General features: G+C 59.1%; 1 long non-coding RNA gene across 1 annotated transcript; it reads left to right on the top strand.

Moving 5' to 3' along the window:
• The first annotated feature begins 228 nt into the window (after positions 1-228).
• On the top strand, positions 229-7045 carry LOC121009932 (uncharacterized). The gene is made up of 2 exons (XR_005780920.1): positions 229-1544; positions 1607-7045. It is a non-coding gene; the product is annotated as an uncharacterized LOC121009932 (long non-coding RNA).
• The last annotated feature ends 18506 nt before the right edge of the window (positions 7046-25551 follow it).

The following is a 25551-nucleotide window of genomic DNA, read 5'->3' as shown; positions in this document are numbered from 1 at the left end:
CCCTCACCTCTGGGAGCAGGGAAACACTTGGTGACGGTGCCATTAACGGAGCCAAGCCTTAGCTGTGCCCAGGGCGTCTTGTCCAATTGCTGGGGAGGCAGGCACGGGGACTCAGAGAGAGGTCAAATCACCGCCCCAAGGCCATGGAGCTGCAGGTGCAGAAAGGAGCTGCCACAACGGCAGGCCCAGAGCCCTGCGCGTGGCCACCAGGATGGGCAGAGGGGTCCTTCAAGGTCACGGTCCACGGGTCCGGTGCCGGTGCCCTCCCCCGCGCAGGCGATGGGCTTGGGCCAGGGTGGCGGGGGCTGCGGGGTGCAGTCAGAGGAACCAGAGGGGCCACATCCCCTTCCGCTCCCCAGCCGCGGCCACCTTCCTCCCCTCGCTGCCGGCGAGGTGATACGCTATGCGTGTAGCGTCGGAATAACACACGTTCGGCAGAACAAATAGTGTTAATTTGCGGTGGGGGCAGCAGCTGCGCCAGAATTAACAACCGCGTGTGGAGGATCAGTGGGGCCATGCGTCACCGTCAGAGGGACAAGCCCCGACGAGGGGCGGCCTCACATCTCCTGGGAGGCGGCTGTTTCCGGGAACCTCTCCCCTCCCGAGACCCCTGCCCAGAGTGCCCCGTGCCCATCGCCGAGCCCACCCAACAGTGCCGCCCAGGTCGGGAGTGGGGTCAGGCACGGCCTCCGTCCGCACCTCCAGGAGTCCAGGCCGCATGTGGTGGGGCGGGTGGCTCGGCCCTGTTTCAGACACTGGCTCACCGGCCGGGCCCCCCAGATACAGCCGGGGCCAGACCGCGTCGGACCTCGTTCTCAGCTCCCTCTCCCTGAGCCCTCCATGGACGCCCCACCTCTGCTCCGTCCGTCCTTCTTCAAGAGCCTCCCCAGCGCGAGCCTAATCAATCCGCCTGTCTACTTACTGCTATTCATTACCCGCTGTCCGCTGCTCGGAGCCTGGGGTCCCTATTGATCGGCAGAGATGTTGGCGGCTCCGAGATGCACCGCTTCTCCCAGGCGACTTGCCTTCCTCGGCCGCCCGTCCCTGCGGCTCACGAGAGCCTGCCCTGGGTGTCGGGGAAGGCTGCCATCACACATCCCTGCCCCACCGCACCCCGTGCAGATTTAACGTCCTCCATCCATCCTTGTCGCTGCTGGGGGGCCACGTGCGCTTGTGCACCTTCCTGATCCTTCCAGCTCTGGGAATCTGGGCTGTTCCCCGGGAGGGGCAGAAAGAGGCAGGTGTGGGGGAGGGGGAGGGCCTGGGGGCCTGCTGCTGCTCCTCGCCAGCCCGAGGGGCCCAGGATCTTCCCACCGTGCTTTCTCTAGCCCCGGCCTCCCCCTCCCCTGTGGGGAGGAGGGTTCTTCGGGATTTGTATGTCTGCTCTCAGGGGCCTGCTGCTGAGGTCAGTGCTGGGCGCTAGAGCCTTCAGGGAATGCCTGAGGACGTGGCTTGACCCAAGCCACAGCCCTGGGCCCAGGACCCAGGGCGTGCACTGCCCAGTCCTGTGTCCTCCAGAGCCTGGGTCACACCTCTGATTGCAGGTGAGGAAACTCAGAGCGGGGATGGTCTTTCTCCTCTGACCCTGGAGCACCCAGGGCCTCAGGGCCTCGGGTAGCCTGCCGGCCTGTCTCCACTGTAAGTTGCCAGGCTGGGCCACCCAGCCACCCATCTGACTGCTTCAGGGTCCTTATAACCTCCCGGGAGAGGCGAGGGTCTCTAGTCATTGGAGCCCCTCACCCAGGGGCGTCCTGCCACTCTGGCTCGTCAGCAGACGTTCCAGGGCGAGGGCTTGCCAGGGGCTTGGACAAGTCGGGGCACGCTGTCAGCCTCCGGGAAATCGAGCCCCACACCCAACACATACAGGTGCAGAGCAGAAGTGGCCCCAGGAGTTCGGGGAAGGAACAGCGGCCCCGGGGGGCCCCTGGGAGCAAAGGCTGGTGGGGGCAGTGGGGGGAGGCTGCAAGGACGGGCCAGACCTCGCGGGCGGGGGGAGGAAGCAGCCCTTCGAGAAGAGGACAGAGGTGTGGCCCCTGTTCACCTCCTGAACCCATCTGCTTCCGGCTGACTCTGTTCACCCCTGGCCCCAGGCGGCCTCCAGGCCCTCTTGTCTCCTGTTGTACGAATTCCTACTTTGCAGAAAAAAACATCTTTCCGGGATGAGATTCAGCCTACAACCACAACACATAGGACGGTTTGTGAGTATTGCTCTGCTGCGAGAGGGGTGGAGGTGATGTTGCCACAATCACCCCTGCCCGTCCTGCATGGAGGCCTCTCCCTGCAGCGAGAGGGCTTGTCCACCACAGCCTGGACCTCGCTGTCCCACACCCGGCCCGGCTCCCGATGGCAGCCATCACCGCAGCCCCCCACTCACAGTCCCGACCGCGGGATCCTGGGGGGCGTGTTTGCAGGGTGGGTTGTGGGTTTGGCTAATGGGGAAGAGGGGCGGTGTGCAGGGTCTCTCCTCTCCCCTTTCCCCTGCCTGGGGCCAGGAGGTGCAGAGGGTGCTAGTCCCCGCACCTCTTCCTGAGCCCGGGTGGCCGCGGTCACTGCCGGGTCACATCTGTGGGGCACACGCGAGCGGCTCCAGATGCACAGAAGGGCTGCACGCACACACGTCAGTTTCCTCCGGCGCCCTCTTGGCGCCAGAAGCCGCCTGTTCGTTTGAATGCATAATTAGCCCGAGCATTCTACCTCGCTAATTTCGAGGCAGGGGAAGGGAGTGGAGGGGTGCAGGAATTTGCATATTAATTTAGCCGAGGGAGAGAAAATTGTTTACCACTTCCTCCTCGCAGAGGACTTAACTCTTTCCTGTTTGCTGTCTGGAGCCGTGTGGGAGGGCCCGCGTGGGGCACAGCCAGCCCGCCCCAAGGCCCGAGTCCTCGGGGCCAGGCCGCCCGTACAGGGGGCCTCAGGGGCCCGACAGTGCAGGGACGGGTGCTCCTGGGGGTCTGCTAATGACCCCCACCTCCAATCTTCAGGAACTGGAGATACCTGGGCCTTTTAGCCGCCCCTTGTCTCCATCCATTTGGTCATTTAGGCTACAGCCTCCACGGCACACCAGATCCCGTGTCAGCACAGCGCTGGGGGCCGCGGTGGGTACGTGTGGCTGCCTCCCCACCAGGGTGGCAAGTCTGCACTCACTTCGGCAGAGGAAAGCTACAGAGAGCCCTCCAATGTCAGAGGGAAGACGAGCTTTCACAGGAGTGGTCAAGGCAGGCTTCCTGGAGGAGGTGGCATCTGCCGTGGGCTCTGGAGGAGAAGGCTTTTCACAGGCAGAGGAGGACGTCCCTCCAAGTGATGGAGCTTGTGACAGTAAGGGCCAAGGGGGCAGGAGGCACTCTGGAGACGTTTGGGGAGCTGGGTCCTCTGTTCTGGTCAGATTCAGGGCTTGTGAGATCTCAGAAAGGCCCTGATGAAGGCAGAGCGAGGCCAGTGCCCTGCACTTGACCGCGTCACCATGTAACTGAGCCTTCATCTTGCTGTGAGGACACTAACGACTCCACAGGTGGTTGCGGGCTGGAGTGGGGACGCCCGGCGCCCCCAGCACGGTCCTGTCTTCAGCAACACTGCTGCACGCTGTGGCTGAAATCCCCACGCAAAGGACAGCAGGGCATCCGCTTGGAAAAGTCTGGAACATCGAAGTGACCAGGCAGCTCCAGTTTCCCCAGAGACCATGTTTAACGGGGGAGACTTGTAGGCAAAGGCCTCATCTTCAGTGTGGCAGGGACAGGGGCACACAGCCGGTCCCTGTCCCCCAGCCCCATGAGCACCAGACGAGTAGCCACGAATTGCCCGGGCCACACCTGCCCCACACTGCAAACCTGGGTGAGGGCGGCCCACTGCCACGCCCGACGGCAGCTAGGAGCACAGCTGCACGAGGGCATCGCCCGGCATCTCCTAAAGTGCACAGACGCCACCTGAACCGCAGCTTTGGAATTAGGACGGAGGGCCCTAATCCCGGCCAGGCCCGGGCCCTTCTCAGAGACTCTGTTTCTCTGCACCACAATAGGCCTGGCCTCATCCGGAGCCAGGGCAGACATCACTGATCGATCACAGCGCCTCCCCCACGACCCACAGGAACTCCGGGGAGCCACCGTCTGCCAGCTGTTTCCTCCTGGAGTAGATAAGCTCCAGGGTGCTCCTACCAGGGGTGATCTACACCCCACACGCAGGGGTGTAGACTCCTCGAGAAGTCACGTGGCTGCCAGCACGGAGGAGAACTGGGCCGCGGACCCAGGAACAGCCTGCTCCCGCCAAGCTTTCTCGCAGCCGCCAAGACCCGCGGCAGCTGGTGAGTGGTGCACTCGCTGGGCTGCGCCTGGATGGCTGGCCACCCACACCAGATGGGAGATCTTGCTTCCCGGCTCAGTAGGGCACCAGGACCAAGAACACGGGCCTTGCGGTCACAGAGACTTGGGTCCTGGAAGGGCTGCGCTCTGCAGCTGGCCATCCTGTGGCCTGGAGGAGATACCCCGGGGGGATTGTGTACCGTGCCTAACAAGGTGGGTGCCAGCGGGCAGTGACGCACATGCTCCACCACAGAAGCCCACGATGACCAGAGCTGCACAGCCACAGGCCGTGACGATGACCACAGGGACGTGCCCCTCAGCACAGGAGGCCCGAAGACACAGGGTGTGGTGAGGTTAGGGAGGGACAGCGGTAGCAGGATCAGGGACACGATGACATCCAGAAGCAGACCCGCTGGCTGTAGGAAGAGGGTCTGGCGAAGGAGGGCGGCCCCGGAGCACCCACCGTGCGGCCCGCAGGTGACGAGACACCCTCAGAGCCAGTGCAGGTGAGTCAGGGCCTGGACAAGTGCTCGGTTCCCCAACGCAGCCAGGCCCCTCACCATGGACTCCTCTGCTGGAGGGGGCTGGGGGGCTCTCACCCCACTCAGGAGAGCCGTCAGGACGTGGCTGTGATGGAGGGGGGTGCACAACCGGTGCAGAGCGGCTCGGCTCTCCAGGTACCACCCTGTGGGGACTCAGCCTGGCAGCTGGGGCTGGAGGGGGGTAGCTCCAGGAAACTCAGGAAAGACACCCCACTGCCGCACCCCTTCTCACCCAGGCCGTCCACCACCAGCCCTCCTCCCAGGGAGTTGAGAGGAGGGGCCGCCTTCTGTGTGGGGGTGGGGCTGCTGGAGGGCTCCTGTCTGCAGGGCGAGGCCCGAGGACCCCGCGGTACAGCCCACAGGGCTTCTCAGGGTGGCCTCGAGACACCTGCTGAGAATGCAGATCCCTGGGCCCACCCAGGCCCAGTGAACCCAAAACCACCCTCCAGGGTCCTACTGGCTGATCGCTGGGGCCCTCCCAAGGCCCTTGCCCGGCCAGGGTCCAAGAGGCTCCCTGTCCTGCACGTGTCCCTTCAGGGAGCCTGGCAGACAGAACAGCAAGGCGCTCGGGGGCTGAGCCACGCAGGGCTGAGGGGCGTGGCTGGGGGCGGGGGGCTGGCAGAGCACAGACCCTGAGCATGTGGACGCGGAGCAGCTGGGTGGGGGGGCTGTGGCTGGGTTGCCCCTGGCCCCCGAGAGACCGAACCCAGTCACTGGGGTCTACCCAGCGGTGGGGCGGGTGCCCTGGGAGGGCGGGAACAGCTTGCTCGGGCCCCTGCTGTCTCCGCTCATGCGAGTGAGCCCGGATGGCTCCTTTGTTTGGCTCCGTGGGCATCGTGGGCTGGGTCTGGAGGTAATCGTCTCCCTCCCGCAGCTGGCTGTCAGCTCACATCTGTGAACCAGCTTCATTTTCACCGTCATTAACAATCCCAGGTCTGACAGGTAGGGAAAATCCCACGTAAAAACAACAACCCCGGGACCGAGCACAGCTCTAGCAGGAGCCCACCCCGCCCCTCACCACTTTGGGGTGGGCTGGGCTGAGCTGCACAGGTGCTGACCCGCCTCGAGCGCACGGCAGGGCCAAGAGGAGACACAGAGGCGGAAGGCACGCAGCACGCGGCGGCGAGTGGGGCACAGGGTCTAGCGTGGGCTGGGTGCCGCTGCGGGCGGCCCCCCACAGCCAGCCCCACGGACAGATGAGGAAAGGAGACGCACTGTGCAGGACACGCAGCCGGAACCAGACGCTCCTCTCTGACCTCTGGCTGGAGACCCTGGCTGCTGTCCGCCTCCCTGCTCCTCTGTGTGGGGCGAGGTGTGTGCCCACGGGGGTCCACCAGGGCCCATGGGTCTCTCCCCGGGCACTGGAGGAGGGTCCCGTGCCCCCCACCAGGTCACACAGGCACTCCAGCGGGTCACAAGGACAGATGCCAGCCTTATCCCTTGACATCTCCCCAGCACTCGGGCACACCACTTGGTCCCCTGAACTTCCAGGAGCATGACGATAAACGGCAGTAAGCAGGGTGGACACGCCCGCTGTGGACCAGGAGGGCGCCGGGCCGGGCGTGCACAGTGTGACAGGTCCCACAGGTCACCCTGGGCTCTGCCCCCGCTTCATCGGCCCAGACCCTGGGCAGTGTTAAGCGCTCAGGCCCCAGGGGAGCCTGCCCTCCCTTCTACCTCTAGGGGGCTGGTGCACATGCTGGACAGCAGGCCCCCCGTCACAGTCCTGGGAAGTCTGTCCTTAGCGCCCACCACCCAGAGACCCTCCTACCGCAGGGTGGCAGTCACAGGTCTCAGGGCTTCTCTGCTGCTGTGCTTGGCCTGGTTTGGGCTGCTGGGGGCCTGGGTGAGCCTGGCCCCACAGACAGCAGGGACCTTGGCTGGAGCCCGAGGTGGCTCGGAGCCCGGGTCTCTCCCCAGGGCACCTGCGCTCACGTGGTTGCTGACACCTGGAAAGAGTTCACATAAGGTTCAGGGGGGATGATGCACCGTCCCAGGGCGGCCAGCCCCCTCCTGGGAGACGGGGGCCCTCTGCCAGGCCGGGACCGCGGCACCACCGGCTCAGCCCTGGCAGCAGAGGGGTGGAGGCCCGGCGCGTGCAGGGTTAAGCGCTGATTATAGCTTTGTCTCTGCGTCGGGTGCATAATGTGCTCATTTGCATACTGCAGTGTGCGCTCAATTAAAATGAACTTTTAATTTCTTCTAAGTAAATTACTTCTTGCCAGTACGTGACGCGCACAAATGTCAGAATAATGGGAGAGCCTTAATGAGCTGGGGAGTGGAGCGGGGTGGGGGGCCGCTGGGAATAACCCCAGGAACACGCATGTCCACACGCTGCACGGCAGGCACACGGATGGACGCACAGACCCGTGGCCCACCCAGGACACTCCCCCTCCACGCACAGGCCCGGGGCAGGTGCGGCACACAGCCCCACTCCCTGCGTGCCTCCAAGCGTCAGCACACCCACTCACACACACGAGATGCACACAGACGCAGATCCAACCTCCCTTCCTCGGGCTTATTTAGGTTACGAAGAAGGAAGTAAATGTGGAGCAGTTGAAACAAAGAAACAGAATCCAGAGGCTGTTCTGCCCGAGGGGTGTGGGGAAGGGAGCGTTGGGCTGCTCTGGGGGCAAGTGCAGGGGCAGTGTGGGGGCAGTCCCATGGCTGTTGCCCCAGAGACAGACATCGCCCCCGACCGGCCCAAGCCCGGCTGTCCGCAGCCTGAGCCCCGATCTCCACCATCCCTCCTCCCTGCATCTCCCCCACGGGACAGCCGGAGAAGTGTGCTCGAGAAGGGATGTGCTGCCCTGGGCAGACACAGGGACGGGTCGGGCTGTCCCCAAAGCCTGTGTCTTTTTGCCTTCTCACCCTTCAGGAGTCCAGACTGGAGAATGTTAGGGAGCAACAGCCTTCCACTGGCCCTGCAGAGAGGCGTCAGGGACAGGAAGCTGACACCCCCTCCCCAACTCTGTGGCCCAGCTCAGATGGCTTCAGCACCTTGGAGAGGGCTCAGCTTCATCAGGGTCTCCGGAGAGGCTCTGGCCTGGGACCGGAGTCCCGCACAAGTCCTGTCCTGTCCAGAGGAGGCAGCAGCCGCACGGCGCTGGGCCCACACGGACGTGCCGTCAAGCGATGGCTCCAGTCCTGAGGGGCCGAATGGCCACCCAGCTGTCTCCTCTGAACCTGCCTGGGCTGGGGGCTCCCTGCCACCCAGTGACTGTGACCAGTGGCCATGCCGCGGAGCCAAGCAGGAGCCTCTGCCAGACACGTGCAGAATGGCCACTGGGATGCCCTGCGGGCGAGCACCCCACCGACTGCAATGCTTGAGTCTTGGAGTGAACACCCTTCTCAGGTCCTGGGAGGGTCAAGGAAAGATGGAGACGCGGATAATGAGTCTCAGAACATGCGGACAGGGCTCCCCAAGAGGATGCAGCCAACCAGCAGACTGTGGGCACCCGCCCAGCCCTGCAGTAGCTCGCGCAGTGTTTGAAGAGGCTTGTGGTCCTGCAGGGAGGGGCACAGACAGCACTGACAATTTGGGACAAATGTCTACCCTTTAGTGGGTGGTCAGGAAGGGCTTCCTGGAGGAGGAAGGCCTGAGCGTGATGCATCAGGATGAGGACTCATCAGGGGAACGCAGGGGTCACGATGGGCCGGGCCAGTGGAGGGCTCGTGTCCAGGCGTGTTGGACGCTGCGGTGGGAGGGGCGAGAAGGAGCTCCCGGCAGGCTGGAACAGCTCACGAAGGGCGCGGGGCACACTCCTGAGCTCCTGAAAGGGACATGCTGGAAATGACCTGGCTTTAAGATGACAGGAAGGCCCAGCGGCCGTGGGGGGTGGAGTCAGAGGCCCTGGGGGTCCGAGGCTCCGGTCCGAGCCTCCAAGCTGGCTGTGGGTGATTCCTCTGGACTTGGGGATATACTGAGAGGGTGGTGGTGCTGTATTAACAATAACTTGTCCTTGTTCACAGGTGGAGGGAGGCCAAGGTGGCAGCTAGTGGGAGGGCAGGGGCCTCCAGGGACACCTTCTCCTCCTCTGACGTACCCAGGGCACCCAGGGTACAGATGGAAGGCCCCGCCCAGCCCAGCCTGGTAGAGGGCAGGATGGGGGAGGGGGGAGGTCCGGCCAAGAGGGTGGGGGAGGGCCAGGCTGCCAGCACCAGCGTGGTGCAGTTGGACATGATGTCTCTGCCGCGCAGTCTCCAGAAAGGAGGCAGCATCCTGGTGTCAGAGGTCCCGGCAACGGCCGACGTGACGGAGGGAAACCAGAAACGCACAACGGACAGGAGAGGGACGGAGAGGGAACAGAGCTGGGAGGCTCAGTGACAGGCCTGCCCGATGCCTACTTGCTCCCCCTCCTCTGTCCGGGACCCCCGCTGGGCATTCACCCTCAGCGCACCCAGGACCAGCCAAAAGGTGACAACGCACCGTCACCAAGCCTGCACCGCGCGGCTTCCCTGCCTTTGCTCCCGCGGTCCTCGCACCTGCTCCCATCCCCCACCCCGGCTGACAGACCGAACCCCTGGACCAGCTGCACCGCTGCTGCCCGGAGCTGGGCCCCCCACCAGCAGAGAGTAGTTCTCTCTTCTAATCTGCCACAAAGTGATGTGACCGGGCTGCCCACCCTCCCCTTCTGCAGTGCGGGTGCGGGGACACCCGCAGGGCCCAGCGGTGCGTGCGCCTACCCTAAGCGGAGGGCAGCAGTGTCCTCCGCGGGGGAGAGGCATTCTCCTCCCTCAAGCGGCTGTGCCTTTAAGAGGACGCATCCCACCCTCGGCCCCCTTCCCCCATTTTTCATGCCAGTCTCTTCCCCTGGATAGGTTCTGACAATTACCACTTCCCTGGCAGCTGGGCTGTGTGTGCATGTGTGTGTGTCTATCTGTGCACACGAGGCGACTGGAGCCCAGCGCTGAAATTTACATTGAACCACAAATTAATTTCATAATTTTTTCCTCTCTAATTATGCCAACATCTGCTGCAAAGCCAAGCTGTGCACATGCATTTTAATATCTTCTCCCCCTTCCCCCTCCTCATAGCATCACTGTCTGTCTCTGCACTGAACTTTTCAATAATTCTCACCAAGAGAAGATCTCCACCCGCATTTCTCCTGTCTTTCGAGATGGGAAGAGACAGGAGAGAGAGGCATGAGGAGGGACAGAGAGAGGTGGGGGGACCACGGAGGAAAGAGGTACAGACAGAGAGGGCAGGGGGAAGACAGAGAGAGGTCCGTGCACCACAGTCTCTGAGCAGTGGGGTGGGGCTGGAGGGCGGCCGATGGTGACTTCTGCAGGGGTGGGGACAGAGAAAGGGGGAGCTGCACACCTGCAGCCAGGGGTGTGCCACGGGGGCCGCAAAGGACTCCGCCAGCCCCTCTCTTACTGACAAGCCACACGGCTCCGTCTCCCAAAAACCAAGAGGCAAAGTACAGTCAAACCAAAGTGGTTTTCTGTCTCCTGCCAGCAGGGGCAGAGCCACATGAGGCTAGAGGGACACACCGGCTCCCACCAACTTTCCTGAGAGGCCAGTCCACCCCCAGGCAGGGTGCATTCGGCCCAGCACCTTCACTGTGAGATGTCCTGCCTGGGTCCCCAACAGGAGGGTGGCCTGACCCATGTATGGGGGCACCCACACCTTCCAGAGGCTTTCTATGCCCACACCAGGCTGGCTGAGGCCCCTCCAGGCTTGTGCCTCACACAGGGTCCCTGGGCGGACATACCTTACTTATTCCCTCATTTTGCCCCATTCACCCCCGTCTCAGAGCTTTGTGAGGGGCAAGGCTTTTTTTTTTTAAATGTCTTACAGAGAGAGAGAGAGAGACAGAGACAGAGACTCTTAAGCGGAGAGACAGAGAGAGACAGAATGAGGGAGTTGTAAGCAGGTTCTTTGCTCAGCACAGAGCCCAATGGGGGCTCAATCCCATGACCCTGGGATCGTGACCTGAGTTGAAATCAAGAGTTGGATGCTTGGGGCGCCTGAGTGGCTCATTCGGTTAAGCATCCAATTTCGGCTCAGGTCATGATCTCGCAGTTTGTGGGTTCGAGCCCCGCGTCAGGCTCTGTGCTGACAGCTGGGAGGCTGGAGCCTGCTTTGGATTCTGTGTCTCCCTCTCTCTCTGCCCCTCCCCTGCTCACACTCGGTCTCTCTCTCAAAAATAAGTAAACATTAAAAAAAAAAAAAAAAGAGTTGGATTCGTAATCGACTGAGTCACCCAGGCATCTTGAGGACAAGACATTATCTGTAGCCCCCGAGCCTCACACATGGTTGATGTTGTGATTTCAGTTAAATAACGAGTAAATGAATGACATAATTGAAGTGCATCACCAAACTTCCCTCATACAGAACACAAAGGGGCTGATCTCTTGTGGCCCAGTGTGCTCACCCTCACTGTTTTCAACGTTCACCCCTCCCCAGCCTGAGAGGTGGGCGGTAAGCAGAGAGCAGTCCCTCCGCATCCGCAGCAGTTAAAACAGAACTATGTTTATCGAAGCTACAACACACCAGGTACCACGAAGGCTTTCACAGAGCACAGTGCGGAGCCCCTGATCGTCCATTCGCTTACTGTCCAGAGAGACCATCCCCGAGAAAGTGACGAGGCTCCGGGGGGGAAAGCTCCCCGCCCCAGCTTCCTGCCTGGAGCCATCCCCAAACCAGCACAGGAAAGAGAGCCCCGACACGGAGCAGAGGAGCCGGGACACGGAGCAGCAGTCTCAGAAGGTGGAAGAAACACAGGGTCGTGTCGGGCCGCTGAGGGGTCTAGGAGCACAAAGGAGGACGTGGCACAAAGAGGGAGGCCTGGAAACCCGCACACCCCTTCTCTGAGCCGTTGCACAGGAAGCCGCATCCACGAAGGGTGGGACTTGACAAGACCTGGCACGGAACCACTAAGGGCTGCGAGTTGACGGGAGTCTGGAGCTGGCACAGTGCCGGGTCCGGTGCTGGGAGACACTGCAGTCCAGACAGCTGGAGGCACAGACCACACCAGACACCCCGCACGGCACGTCTCGGAAGCAGAACCGTCCTGGACCTGCTTGAGGTCCCGCCCTAACAAAGCCCAACCCGAGCTTGGACAGATTGAGCTGCCGGAGCACAACTTAATGGTCTTTCAGGAACACAACGTGTCGTAGGCCACCGACCATACAGGATCACGATGTCCAGCATACAGTCCAAAACTATTAGAAATGCGAAGAAGCAGAAATATTAAACCAGAAAAGAAGAAAGAAAAACCAGTCGCTAGGGCAGACCCAGAGATGACGTAGATGTCGGAAACACGCAAGAAATATTTCAAACAGAACAAGATATGCGTGAAAAAATGGAGACTCTCAGCAGAGTGGAAACCACAAGGAGAAAAAGCTAATGGACAATGTAGAATTGAACAATACCAATCCTAAAAGAAAAAATCACAGGACGAGTCTAACAGCAGATTGGACTCCAGAAGCAATGACTGGGGAACTTGAAAATAAAAATGTTCCATAAAAACAATCCAAGGTTAGGGGCGCCTGGGTGGCGCAGTTGGTTGAGCGTCCGACTTCAGCCAGGTCACGATCTCGCGGTCCGTGAGTTCGAGCCCCGCGTCAGGCTCTGGGCTGATGGCTCAGAGCCTGGAGCCTGTTTCCGATTCTGTGTCTCCCTCTCTCTCTGCCCCTCCCCCGTTCATGCTCTGTCTCTCTCTGTCCCAAAAATAAATAAATAAAAAACGTTGAAAAAAAAATTTTTTTTTAAATAAAAAAAAAAATAAAAAAAAAAAACAATCCAAGGTTAAACACAAAAAGGGAGGTAAAGTCTAAAACAGCAACAGTAACAAAAAAGACTCTCAGGGACCTGTGGGGCAATACCACACGGTCTAAAACACGTAAGTACACACACACATACATACATACGTGGTACAGAAAGAGAGTGGGGCTGAACAATATATTTGAAGAAATAACTGAAATTTTCCCCAATTTGGTGGAAAATATCAACCCACAAATCAATAAAACCTGAACAGCATGAACACGTAAGACAATTACCTAAGAACACGCTAAAATCAAAGATGAATAGGCCAGCTTAAAAGCAGCCAGCGAAAAACAGACACATCATACACCAGCGAACACGTGAGATACATGGTTGACTTCTCATCAGAAATGCTGCCAGCCACAACACCGCAGAACGCATCTTGAAAGCGTTTAAATAAAACCGCGACCCTAAAATTCTATACCCTATAAAAAACAAAAAGTAAATAATGAAGCGGAATGTGGGTGATTTCAATTCATCAGGCAGGTATAACAGTCATAACGCAGTACGCACTTAATGAGAGCTTCAAAGTAAGTGCAGCGAAAACAAACAAATCTACAGGGAGACAGAGACAAACCCACAATTACAGTTGGAGTTTTCACTCCCTTCTCAGCGACTGATTGAATGTGTGGACGCCAAAATCCGCAAGGACATAAACACATAACACTGTCAACCCACGTGAGCCAACATGACCTGATAGGGCACTCACCCCACTCAACAAAACCAGGATATACCTTTTTCTTCAAATGCACGTGGATTGTTCACCATAACACATGTCAATAAATTTGAAAGGTTTAAATTAGCACAGAATATATTCAACTGTAGTAAAGTTGGAAATCAATTGCATTAAGATACGTGCAAAATTCCCTCAAACGTTTGGAAATTAAATGACAAATTTCTAAGTATGAGTATGACAAATCACAAAGAAAATTAAAAAATATTCTGAACCAAATAATAATGAAAACATGACACGTCAAAATTTGTGGGATGTTGCCAAAACAGTGCTTAAAGTAAAAATCACAGCTTTAAATGTCTGTGTTAGAAAAGAATAAAGGTTTTTTAAAAATGATCTAAGCTTTCGCCTTGAAAATCTAGAAAAGAGAGCAAATTAAGCTTTAAAGAGGAGAAGAATCCAATAAATATCAGAAATCAATAAAATATAAATTAAATAATAGAGAAATTTTTAAACCTGAAGTTAGTTCTTTGAAAAGATTAATAAAAATTGATGAACTCCTAGTTAGATTACTCAGGAAAAGAGAGACACAGAAGACAAAATTTCCAACATCAGGAATGAAAGCTAGCACATCACCAGAGACCCCACAGACATCAGGAAATAAGAGAATATTACTAACAACTTTATGCCAATAAATTTGACAACTAGTGGAAATAGGTAGGCCCTCTGTTGTTTTTTTAATTTTTTGTAACGTTTATTTATTACTGAGAGACAGAGAGACACAGAGCGTGAGCAGGCAGAGGGAAGGGGAGACCCAGAATCCGAAGCAGGCTCCAGGCTCCGAGCTGTCAGCACAGAGCCCGACGCGGGGCTCGAACTCACAAACTGCGAGATCATGACCTGAGCCGAAGTCGGTCGCCTAACCAACGGAGCCACCCAGGCGCTCCAAGAGGTAAACCCTCTGGGGGATAAATTACCAAAACTGACACAAGAAGAAATGGAAACTCTGAAAAGTCATATATCAGATGACAGAACGAATTCATAATTAAAACCTTTCCCACGCTGAAGTGGCAGCTGTCTGGCTGCGGGCAGGGTGAGTCTTGGGGTTTTGCTGAAGAACCGGGAGCTCGGAAAGGGTTTGTGCACGCGGCGAGGTGCCGAGAATCCTGAAGCCACCTACACCTGACTGCAGGTACCTTAATCTGCCTGGCTGTTTGTACATCCATTTCCTCACTCACAACAACCTCACTTTACACATAAGAAGAGCCTCAGAGAGGTGCTGTTTCTTGCCCTCTCTGGGTGCCCAGGGCCCAGAAGGTTCTTGGAGCTGCCCGGAGCTTGCTTCCCGCACCTCCTTTTCCTTCCCACTCCTGAGCCTTTGAGACAGGGACCGAAGCCCCCATGATCTGTGGAACCAACCTACGTCTTCAAAATCAACATCTTGCAGATATCCCCTCTTGTTCCCTGGACTTAGTATCTTGTTAAATCTTTCATAATAGGTTCTCCCGGAGATCCTTCGTAATACAAACACACACATGTACACACACGTATACGGTGACGCGATCCAGCCCCAAGCCAAGCTGCTTGGACAGTGGTGGGATGGCCATGTCAGGATGACAGGCACACCAGAACTGACCTGGGAACTTCAGGACGAGTGGTCCACCTGAACGGGCGATGTGACCACATCCTCGCCGTCTAGAAGGTTACCGGAACACAATAACCGTCCTACACACAGTCACGTTCTGCACCGTGATCTTGAGCTCGCCCGCCACCACGGCGAGCAGGTAGCAGGTGGAACCAAGCAGCCACTATTATTATTCCTGCCTCAGGCAGGTCGACTGATTTTTCTTGAAGCCAGAGAGTAGGGACCCATTTCAGGCCTATCACGGATTTCCCTGAAAGTGCCTTCCTCTCCTACAATTTCCTGAAAAATCTGAACGTACAAATGTAAATCTATAGTTGACAAATTCTTGTTTCTCTTTTTGCCGTCAGTGCCAGGAAGTTCAGAACAAAACTTCAGGCTGATTTGGGGTCCGATAATCTATGAATCACCTTGCCGTTTCTATTCACACAGTTCAGTTGTTTCTTGCATTTCCCAAACCCTCTTTGGAAGCAGATGGGGATCCAGTTATAAATAGCATTTTTAAAGGAATCAATCTGTGCGCACAGGTGGACCTCACAAGGCGCCAGCCAGTCCTGCCCAGCACTGAGTCTCCTGGAAAGTGCCTTCCCAGGGGTGTCTACACTGCTGGAGTGCCTCTCCTGAGTCACCTCCATCATGTGCTTCTTCCCTGTGCAGAGCTGGTGGGCGCATCTGGTACAGTGCATGGAGCACTGTGTAAGGAGCCAGGCCACCTGAAAACTCCAGCCTGCAGGGATGAGACTCGGGACCCTCCTGGGACCACCATCCCCCACCCTCTGCAGAGCCCAGGCTCCGTGAGCAAGAGGTTCGGTGGCACCCAAGGCTGTGGACCCTTGTGGGGACTCCACTCACTCTGCGGCTCTTCCCAGTCCTGGTTCTGGGCCCCTTCCGCTGGCAACACCTTTGCCCGCCCCCCCCCCCGCCCCGCGGAGAGCAAAGACACTGCCGAGGGACCCCCCTCCGGGTCCCCCGCAGTAAATCCAGCATCCCCCCTCCCCCCACTCCCAGAGCACCCTGCGTGAGGGCCTCAATCACAGCTCAGGTGTCATTCCGCCCGGACCCTGGTGAGTTGTGAACATGCCTGTGTCCTGGATGGCCACGCAGGGGCCCTGCACAGCATGGAGCCTTCCAGGACCCCGGTCTTCTTACCTGTGGAGCGAGGCTGCCTGTGTCTCATCCCTCCCACGGGGAAGGACGCAGAGGCACCTGCGGACTGAGGCCACCATCCCCGAGGGAAGGATGGCGAGGAGCAGAGGACCGGTCACGTCGCACCTGGACTGGTTGCTGACAGCCAGGACCTGCGGGCTAATTCAGGAGCCTCCCGCCCTGCAGCCCACCTCTTCGCACCCCGCCCTCGGAGACTGACTATTTTGTTATTGTTGTTAATTCCTCACCAGGTGGAAACCCGCACCGTGGGGCTTAATTAAGCTCAGCCAGCTGTTGCCGAACATGGGCATGTGACGCTGGCAGAGCCGGGCTCGAGCAACAGAGTGGGGAGGGCGAGGGGTGAGGAGCAGTGGGTGCCTTGGGTGCCCTGGGAGACCAGCAGCCCAGGCGCAGACGGGAAGGGGTCTGAGTCCGGGGGGCAGGAAGCCAGGCTACCAGAGGGGACCTCGCAGGTAGGTCCAAAGATGTGGCGGACCGGGCCCAGGCGGGCACTCCCCAACCCGCATTGGTGCAGAGATCCTAGCTCCTAAGAATTGAGGTCCTACGGGACAGAGGAAGACTCTGCAGGGGGACAATCGCCCAGGCCCGCGTAAGGGTGTGCTGCCCAGGCCCTCCTCGGCAGCCCCCGGGGAGAACAAGGTGTTGTGAGTGTGTGCACGTGCGTGCGGTGGGTGCACGAATGTATGTGTGCATAGTGGTGTGCATGTACGAGTACACATATGTGCACATGGGGTGTGTGCACGCACGTGTGGTGTGTGCGAGTGCAGATGTAGTGTGCGTGTGTGGTGTATAAGTACATACGTGTGTGGCGTGTGTATGCCTGTGTGTGGCGCATGTGTGTGCATGTGTGTGAGCAGCTACACTGCGTGGTGTGCAAGCTGAGTGTGCAAGCATCAGGTGAAACAAAACGGAACCATCCCACTTCCTGCAGGACACCTCCGAGCCGCTCGAGTGTCGTGAGCTCCGTGTGCGCCCCACTGGGAAGTGCTGGGCCGGGAGGGGGGTGTGGGCTGAGGGTGCCCAGAAGAGCGGACACGATGCTGGGCACAGGAAGGGCCCGGTGCTGCGTGCCGGCCGCGGCGAGGCAGGACTGCCACAGCAGGCACCGCAGGCCAGACCGTCACCCCAAACGTATAAACAACTCCTACGAGTCAGGGAGAAAAACAGGCAATCGATGTTGACCCTTCACAAAAGAAGAAACCCGCCGGCCGGTAGGCATAGGAGAAGATCAAGCCCAGCAGAGTGGCTGCGGTTAAAAGGACCAACGGAGGGAGCTGTCGTGAGGACGTGGGGCGGCTCCCCTGCTCACCGCGACCTGTCAGATTGCCGGCATCGCCTACGACCTGGGATGTAAACGTACCTACCGTACCTACCGACGGCCTTCGCTCCCCGCCCCCGTCAGCTTGTTCCTCCCCCGCAGCCTCCCCCCCACCCCGCCCATCCCCAATCAGCTCATCCAGGCTGCTAGGACGAAACCACCACAGGCTGGGGGGCTTACAAACACCCCCTGGTTTCTCACAGTCCTGGACGCTGGAGCTCCAAGACCAGGGCACAGATGGCCGTCTTCTTGCTGTGTCCCCGCGGGGCGCAAGGGGCAAGGGCTCCAATCCCATCACGAGGCTCTGCCCTCCTGACCTCATGGCCTCCCGACAGCATCACGCTGGGGGCTGGGTTCCACAGATGAATTTGGGGGACATGACACTCAGTGTGTACCCCCACCTAGCAGAACATTAGTGTCCTCCGCCTCCTGGGTCTCAGTCCACCCCCACCTTTGCCGGGTCATAGCCTTTCGGACAGAAGTTTACCATAGCTGGGGGCGCGGGGGACTCCTCCTTCCTAAACCTGCACTCACTTCCACTGCTGTGACAAAGCGGGTGACAAAGCACCTGGGAAACCAGTTCAGGTCCCCATCTCTGACCAGGGATGAACAGGAAGAATGTAGACAATCATGTCTTTCTGCCAATATGTTCTGGTTTTCTAAACACTTCTGCCGACCAAACCTCACCTGGGTCTCACCACACCCTAGCAAGATGAGCTCCAGATTTTAATTACCCCCCTCGCCACCCCCATCACACTGTTGACAGCGGGTGAGACTCAGCAAAGCCTGTTGGAGCAGACAAAGCAAGAGGCAGGTGGCCTCAGGTGCACACCACAAGCTTAAACGGTAAGGAAATGTTACCTCCCCAAACGGAGTTCAGAAAAGGGCAGGATCCCGCTCGGGCTGATTCAATGGCTGCATGATGTCATCAGAGACTCATTCCTTTCACGTCACCACCACTTCCCTGGGTCTGTCACGCTTCTGCACAGTTTGCAAGCAAACCTCTTTTGGTCCCGACCACCTTAATCAAGGATGGCGGTTTAGCAAACACCCTTGGTAGACAGAATGCCCCCCTGCGAAGCCAAGGGCAAAGTTGTTTGTTTTCTGGGGTAAAGCTCAGGCAAGTTGGCCCACAGCCCGTCACTGAAGGCTCAGGCTCAGTCACCACTGTTCAGACACCCTGCATGGAGAGCACCCACCTGGACCACACTCACGGGATTCAGGAAGAAGGAAACGCGCTGCGGTCTGCACCATGCCCAACCAAGCTCCTGGCTCTGATCTCATGTCTCCTGCCAGCATCCTCAAAGGCAGGGCGGTCCAACACAAGGCCGGTAGCAAGATGGCCCAGCGACACCAAGCCTCACACCCAGACACGGGTCACTGGCATCGAGGAAGGTGGTCTGTCCTCCTACAGATCTCCCTCAAGAGGGGGAAGGATGGTCTCTCCTGAAGTGTCTCGTACTGGGTCACATGCCCATTTCCGAACCAATCGTTGAAAGGTAAGTGAAGGAAGGCCGGTGGGTGGGCAGACAACAGGGTGCCCCACCGGCGGGCTGGCAAAGCCGAGGGCCAAGGCAGCAGCCCCTTCCGGGAGCCGAGAGCCGATGTGAAGCAAGCATCCTCCCACCTCCTTCTCCAAGCGGGCATGGCCCCCGTTCCAGAGGAAGCACGGAAGCAGCAGCCCTGGCTCGGGAACGCAGGTCAGCATCTCCCCACGCGTCTTGCTCCTCCCTGCTGGTGACGAACGGCCACGGTGTCTAAAACAGGCCACCCTGGCGCTGGGGAGAGGGAGGGCGTCCACACGGCGGGCTCCTGGGAGGGGGTCTCAGCCCGGAGTTGTGTCCTTCTGCCGGCGGGGGCCCCGGCCCCGCCAGCTCAGCCGGTCTTTCCGGCTGTCCGCACGGGGGGCCCCAAAGCAGGCTGCAGCCCGCTCCAGCAGCCCCCTCACCAAGACGTGCCCTGCACCACCTCGCTGTCCGGGCTCCCCGAGGCCCCTCCCACTAACTACCTAGGGAGAGGAGGAGGGGAGTGGGACGGAGACGCGGAGGAGCCAGACCCCAACGTGGCCCAAACCAAGGAAGCCGGTGCCGCTCGGTGCCCGCCAGCCACCTGCCCGCTGCCTCACCGACAGTCGCCACCCCCTGGCTCTGGCCCGTCAGCCAAAGGCCGCCGACCTCACTTCCGGTCGTGTAAGCACCTCCCCCCCCACGTGGGGTGACTGACACACGCTGGGCCCAATGAGCATTAGGCCGCGTGCTCATGCAGGCAGTGCGCCTGCGCAGGAGCCACGCCCATCGTGAGCCCCGAGGCGCCGCAGCAGGTGGGAAAGGTAGGATCCCCGCACAGCGTCGACGCGGCCCGCGCGTTCTTTCCTGGTTCCTCGGGGACGGGCTGCCTTGTCTGGCAAGACTCTGCCGTTAGGGTGAGCCGCTGCAGAGCCGAAGGAAGACCTGAGGGAAGGCCGGAGACAGGTGTCCTCCCAGAAGGTAGAGAGAGGGCGGCCGGGGGCAGGGAGGGGGCGCGAGCTCAGTGCCGCCCCTGGAGCAGGCTGCCAGCGGCAGGGACAGGGGCCAAGAGCCCGGGACCCGCAGCCCCGGTCCGACCGGGAGACACCCTCTGCACAGATAACGAGGCGGTCGGGACACCTGGCGTCCAGCCCCCACTGCGTGGGCCCTAGGGTGTGAGCTGCGTGCAGAATGGTGGGCAAGGGTCTGGGCACCCTTCTGGGACCTGGCAGGGGTACCATGGAGGCCGACTTCCCCTCCGTGTTCTGGCTTTCAGCTGGACAAACAGGCAGTGAGCAGCAGAAGCCGGACGAATACTGCGCTTCCGTGACGGTGTTCCCAGGGTCAGGCCATCCTCGCCTTCCCCTCCGGAGCTCCGTTCTTCCATCTGGGTCCTTTGGCCTCCAGCCTTCCCTCTGTCCTCACAGTCCCAGGGCCTCCAGAGCCTCTGCAGAGTGAGGCTGCACAGATGGACCTGAGCTGTGGTCTCTCCTCCCCAGTGTGAGCATCTTAGATCATACGGCATCCGCCTCTCAAAATACTCTGGGGCCCCCTCCTTGGTCTGAGGGAAGTCCAGTCCACATGTGCCCCCTGTGCCTGCCTGCAGGGGACATCACCGCCTCCACCAGTGTGGAGGCTGCGCTCCAGCCTGTAGTGAGGCAGGGCCACATGGTTGGCTCTCCAGGGTACTCTGAGGGGAAGGCACTGTGTTCTCTCACTCCCTCCCTAGCTGGTGTCCATTTAGAAGGTTAAGGTTTCAGATGGTGCAGCAACCCCCTCTGTCCTCTCTTGGGCCCTCCCCTGTCAGCTCAGTCCCTCCTCTGTGCTCTCCTAGGAAAGGAAAACCAAAACCATTTACGTCTTCATATTAAAGTCAGTGCTGTGTTGACCAAGCCCTGGCCCTCATCCTCCAGGCACGTGGGAAGACCATGTTTTCCATACCCCCTCGCTGTTTGGGGGGCTGGGCAGAGCTCTGGGTGGGAAGGATGTGGGCCGCTTCTAGGCCTGCCCCATAAAACCCTGAGCTAGAGGTGGTCGTGGCTCACGGTTTCCCCGGGACCTGTCCGGCCTCTCCGAAAACAGCTAGTTGGTGGGACCTTGTCTGCATCCAGACAGCTAGCTGCAGAGGAGTCCAGGATTGGCTGTCTGCTTTCAGCCTGTCCAAGCGGGAAGCGGGTGGGATGCAGGTTGAGAGAGCAGATCTAAAATGTTTGCCCAGAGTCCACCCTGTGACTGCTGGTAGCACACGCGTCCTTCCCTTCAGATCTGAACTGGCAGATGCAGCAGCAGCTAAGCCTGCTCCGACCAAACCCAGTGCAACTTCTGCGCCTGCAGGCTAGCAGACCCTCTCCCCAGCGAGCGGGACTTTACACCCCGTTCTCCAGAGCAGACTGCACTGGAAATGCCTGTGACCTGCCTCGTCTGCCTCAGAAATTCACCCGATACGCTTGCCCCGGGGGCATGTGGCAGAGGGCTCGTCGCTGAGGAACAGCTGAGGGGTCCGTACAGAAAGCTCAGTGTTTGGGAGAACGAGGGAGGGAAAGTGGGAAGGCTTTCGGCGGGGCTCTGCCTCAGGGTTTCAGTGCTGGCTAAATACCAGAATCACCTGAGGATGAGAAAGTCACAAAGTCGCTCCTGCCAGACCCGTCCTGAGTCGGGCTCAGGATCTCCGAGGTGGGGCTGGGCTTCGGTCCCTGGGTGATCCCCAGGGGCTCGCTGTCACTGCCAGGGGCTGCCTTTCGGGCAGGGACAGGATGGGAGATGCAGACGCACTCATGGGCAGGTGGCTCACGCACACACACACACACACACACACACACACACACTCACGCAGGTATCCTATGACCGCACGTAGTCACACAGGTAAGCCTGTGTGCAGCTGTCCCGGGAAGGGTGCGGGGACACTGAGGCCCTGGGAGTCAGGAACCAAGGGGACGTTTCGATTTCTGTCTTACAGTGCTGGTCGTTGGCTTTTGTTGTCTTGTCGTTGTAGGCGCTTAAGCCCCATTGAACATTATTTTCGGGGTGCTTGGGGGTGCTCAGAGGGTTGAACGTGCGATTCTTGGTTTCGGCTTAGGTCATGGTCTTGCAGTTCGTGAGTTCAAGCCCCGCATCAGGCTCTGCACTGACAGCGTAGAGCCTGCTTGGGAGTCTCTCTCCCGCTGGCGCTCTGCCCCTCCCCCACTTGCTCTCTATCTCCATCTCAAGATAAATTTTAAAAACTTTTTAAAAATCATTATTTTTTAAATAAAAAGGATGCCTTCTCCAGACACTGCCCTCCCTCCAAGAAGGGGATTTCTGGCTAGCAATGACCTTGGAGCATTATTTGGGGGCAGACAGGCCCCCTCAGCCGCCCTCTGTGGGTTTTCCAACCCGGCCCCAGGACTAGGTGCTCATCATGCAAAGGGCAATGTGCTCCTGGACAGGGTGTACAGATGACCGGTGGAGCTGTCCCTCCAAGACCTGTTCTGCTGACGGCCCTGAGCAGTTCCGTCTCACGGACGTGAACCTGTGCTGGGCCGGACCCTGGGGAGCCGGCCCCCTCCTGGCAAACAGCTGGCACACGTCAAAATGGATGCTCTGGGGAGGAAGCCCGTGGGGGGAGGCTTGTTCCCACCTCCCGCACCTGCCCCCCACACTGCAGCCTGACAGCCCTCTGCTGTGCCCCATCCCAGTGCCACAGGCCACCTCTCTGGGTCACAGGTTTTAATCGTCTCTGAAGGGAGTGCGCTGGACTATACCACCAGCCACCAGAGTCGCCTGGGGCTTACTGTGAATTCGGAGTCCAAAGGTCCGCCACCGGGGCCAGGATGGAGCCATCAAATCTGCACGGACAAGCTCCTGGGGGCTCTGATGGCAGCCCTGAGGGAGCAGGGTCTGGCACAGGGGAGCCCTGGGGGCAGGAACGGCGGGCGGGAAGCAGTGCCTGGCCTGCGAGGGTGCTGGGAGGGGCCTTAAAAGTCCACCTTAAAAGTCCAACTCCCGAGCACCGGGAAGGCTGCCAAGACAGGGCGGAGGCAGCCTGAGCTCTCACACTGAGGCCCTCAGCACTCCCCCGTGGTTCACTTTTAATTGGATTTAATTATTTTCTATTTAATTGCATTTTTTTAAAGCTCTCCCCAGTGGTTTCTTGATCTGAGGATCTCTTCTTTCCTCTCTGGGCTGGAGGTTTGGCCTGGGTAGGGATGAAGGCATGGGGCCAGGGTGGCTGGGGGCCGTGGGCCCACCGAGGCTCCCCCTGGACCTGGGAAAGGCCTCCTGGCAAGGGCACTAAAGATAGGAAGCGGGGTGGGGGGGGCGCCTGGGTGGCACAGTCGGTTAAGCGTCCGACTTCCGCCAGGTCATGATCTCGCGGTCCGTGAGTTCGAGCCCCGCGTCAGGCTCTGGGCTGATGGCTCGGAGCCTGGAGCCTGTTTCCGACTCTGTGTCTCCCTCTCTCTCTGCCCCTCCCCTGTTCATGCTCTCTCTCTCTCTGTCCCAAAAATAAACGTTGAAAAAAAAAATTAAAAAAAAAAAAAAAAAGATAGGAAGCGGGTGGGACGCCAGAGCTGGGGCTGACCCAAGTCCCTCCCTGGGCCAAGCAGACGTGCCCCCTGTGCCACCCACCTGCTGCAGGGTCGGGCTGCCCCCATCTCTTACCTGGCCGGCTCCTCACCGTCCTCCCCCTCTCTGCCCCAAAGCCTGGGGCACCTCCCTGTCACCCCCAGAATCCAATCCAGGGTCTTCTCGCCCCTCCACACAGAGGCCACACAGAGCCCCTGCAGGTCCCCCCTGAACCTGCTTTTCCATGTGGTGGCGCCTGCCTCTCCCCTCCTCTCTTCCTGAGGCCGCCCACGGCCAGACAGTCAGGAAATGCATGAGCTGCACAGACCCTGTCCCAGCACCAGGATACCCATCCCCATCGTCCATCAAGTGTGGCTGCATTGGATTTGCAGAAACCCCTCCTGCAAACCCCCAAGCCCGTTTGGGCTCCTGACTTGCTTTAACCAATAGGATGTGGCAGGAGTGTTGTCTTGTGAGTTTGGAGTCCAGGCCCTACGAGGCTGTGTGACCACCACTTCACCTTCAGGCTGGGAGCCCCACCCTGAGGGAAGGAGGCTGGTCTGGCTCATGGAGGCCTCAGGGGCACACTGAGCACCATCTGAGGCTTGTGAGTGAGGTCTCTGTGGGCTCTCCAGCCCAGAGACTCGTTGGCATAAGCAGCTGCAGGCATAAACCCAGGCAGGAGCAGACAACCCACAGTCACGAGAAACAAGAAATCACTATTGTTCAGAGCCACTGACATTCGGGTGTTTTGTTGTGCAGCAGGAGTTACCCGATAGTGGCCACAGCAGGCAGCACCTGGCTTTCCACACTTAGTTGGACGGCTCTCCGGCCCCAGCATGCCAGCCTCCCCCTCCCCCTGGCCCTCAGAACTCCGTGCAGACACTCGCTCACTCGTAGCTCTCTCGTAGCTCGTAGAGGAGATCTGATTCCCTTGTCCTCCTTCAACAGCTGCCATCGCCCCAGGATGGGGTTAAAGCTGCCTGGCTAACCCACATCAAAGGCCATATCCATCTTGTCCCCATCCAGCCCCCCTCCGGCGTCCCCGCCTCTCCACTCCCCGCCCTGGCCTCCTCGTGCTTGTTCTGCCCATGGAATGTTCTTCAGCGGCTTCTCCATGGAACAGACTCATCTTCCAAGACCCAAATGAATCCCCGTCTCCTCTGAGAAGATCTCCTAAGTCTCTGAGCACCCTGTGTCCCGCAGCCTAGCACCCCATCCTTGGAGCCCGCTCCCCTCCCTCAGTCCGCGTCGCGGCACTGTTCGTGTTCACCCTGCTCACTCCCTTCATCGCAGCCCCCGGCAGAAAGACGTGGCTGAGCCCCACTCTGTGCCTCAAAAACATACACAGCAGTCCTTTTAAATTTTTTTTTAACGTTTATTTATTTTTGAGACAGAGAGTGACAGAGCATGAAGGGGGGAGGGGCAGAGAGACAAGGAGACACAGAATCGGAAGCAGGCTCCAGGCTCTGAGCCATCAGCCCACAGCCCGACGCGGGGCTCGAACTCACGGACCGCGAGATCGTGACCTGGGCTGAAGTCGGACACTTAACTGACTGCGCCACCCAGGCGCCCCAACACAGCAGTCCTTTAATACGAGATGGGGAGAATGCATACGAATGAAGGGACTGGTTCCTTCCTGCGCCCCAGGGGATCACCTCTGCAGCTCCCAGGGTGAGCGCACCCCTACCTGGAACCTTACCTTAGATCAGGAGCTTGAGGGTGGACGAGGTGTTGATCGTGGTACTTCCCAAAGGCTGGCACAGCACCTGGGCACATGGTGCGACCTCTGTGAACAGGTGGGTGGATGGGTGGATGGGTGGGTTGATGAATACATGTGTGTCCAAAGTAGAGGCTTAACTTCCTAAGTTGGTAAACTTTCCACCACAAAGTTCCAGCGCCCAGTCTTGGGCAGAGCGATTTCAGCCGTGTGCACCTTCTGCCGTGTGTGCCCAAGACACAAAAGGGAGGAGTTGACACCAGTTCTGCAAATCTCTCCTCCCCTTGACACAGGAAGAGCAACTTAGTCCTGGTTCCCTACTTGGGTTTAGGACCTACACTGGACCACTCTGGGCCAAGCCCTTTCCCTGGGACAACCT

This window comes from Herpailurus yagouaroundi, unplaced genomic scaffold, assembly GCF_014898765.1.
Source record: "Herpailurus yagouaroundi ecotype Mexico unplaced genomic scaffold, PumYag 190, whole genome shotgun sequence".
Taxonomy (NCBI): Eukaryota; Metazoa; Chordata; class Mammalia; order Carnivora; family Felidae; genus Herpailurus; species Herpailurus yagouaroundi.
This window is presented reverse-complemented; position numbering and strand designations above follow the sequence as displayed.